Source organism: Octopus bimaculoides, chromosome 1 (assembly GCF_001194135.2).
Source record: "Octopus bimaculoides isolate UCB-OBI-ISO-001 chromosome 1, ASM119413v2, whole genome shotgun sequence".
In the NCBI taxonomy this organism is placed as follows: Eukaryota; Metazoa; Mollusca; class Cephalopoda; order Octopoda; family Octopodidae; genus Octopus; species Octopus bimaculoides.
In genome coordinates, this window is record NC_068981.1 from 171,630,334 (window position 1) to 171,632,168 (window position 1,835).

Consider the following 1,835-nt stretch of genomic DNA (forward strand, 5'->3'; position numbering starts at 1 on the left):
TCCAATATCTCTACTAAGCTGTTCAATTTGATTCTCAAGATGACAGATTCTACGCAAGGTATGAGGTCATTAACATCTGTAATAGTCTCAACATTGATTTTCGTTAATAGCTCGCTCATTCCGTTTCTTTCTTGCTTTAAATAGTTCCCTCACTTCCAATTAGTAGTAGTAGTAGTAGTAGTAGTAGTAGTAGTAGTAGTAGTAGTAGTAGTAGTAGTAGTAGTAGCAGTAGTAGTAAGGCGGTGAGCTGGCAGAATCGTTAGCACGCCAGGCAAAATACTTAGCGGTATTTCGTCTATTGCTAAGAGATGCACATATCGTAAGCCACCAAGGGACATGCTCAACTGGTTAAGGTCAAACAAGTGACAAGCAAATTTGTAGTATTGAGCATAATATTTGCTGTAGCTCGTCTGTTATACCGAGACAAAACAATGTAGATTATTATTATTATTATTATTATTATTATTATTATTATTATTATTATTATTATTATCATTAATATTATTATTATTATTATTATTATTATTATTATTATTATTATTATTATTATTATTATTATTATTATTATTATTATTATGGTAACCCTTCATTCTTTGGTCGTATCTTACCAGCTTTGCTTTCTTTGCAACGAGGTGCTGTTTCGGTTCCTCCATTACCACTTTCACGCCCTTTCTTTCAATATTATACTTCCTGTTCAGTGCCCTGTATTTTTGTTCGCTTTTAAGCTCCTCCTTTTCTTTTCGGTCTAACACAAAAATGCCCTTCGAGCGCATATCTAATCCAACCTTATTCGTCTTTTCCACCATGGATTTTCTCTTTTATCACTCCTATTATATTTCTTTTTCTTGACATCAACACCCACATTTTAATCTACAACAATACTTGCTGCCTTGGTGAAATTATTTGTTTTTGTGATGCTTTTTGTTCTGATGTATTTCAGAATTTCATTCACATTTTTCGTTTCTTGGTTCAATTTCCACCGATCAACTTTTTTAAGGTTGCAAATAATGTCACTATCGTCGTTCTCCTGTAGCCTTGCCTATATTCTGTCGTAGATTGCCTTTTGCTCATCTGTCATGTCACCTTTAGTTTTATTATCTTCTTCCAAACCATCTATATGTCTCTCATCGAGCAAGCTATCACTGTTCCTTTCCTGTGGTTTATTAGAGATTTCACCTCTGTTTTCTGTTATGAGATTACTTTTATCAATAGGAACTGTATTTTCATCGTTTCCTTTGCTGTTGTTTTCCAATACCCAACCTTTGATAGCTTCGATCTCTACTTCTGTAAACCAACGATTTTTTCTTATTGCTCCAGCTCGATCACATAATCTCTGTTACGTGAGTTGAAACAATCCTATTTCTCTTTATTGATCATACAAATGTTGTCGGTATCCCCTAAGATGACCATCATTTTCGTCTACGCGGTTGCTCAGGTAGTAACACTCCATAACCACAGTATTGATTTGTTTGTTCCATCTACGCCGTGTGTGCTGGTCCCTTGCTGGATAACGACAAGCTGGAGTCGAACCAGTGTTATTATTATTATTATTATTATTATTATTATATTCTGCAGCTCACCTCGTTGATGGAATTGCAGTCCTGGGTGACGAAAAGGCCGAAACTGGGCGTCTGGCACCTAGAATGTCGTCAGGCGCTCACAACCCGCTATCAGTCGGGCAATGGGATCAGTGGGTGTTCCGCTTTAGAAATTTATAGAGGATTAGTGGCGGGGAAGTGCGACGATTTTCTCGGGGAGACTCTGGGTGCCAACGAGAATGAACTGGCTAATTTGTTCCGGAGAACTTTCCAGTCGGGAACTATCATTGATAATTT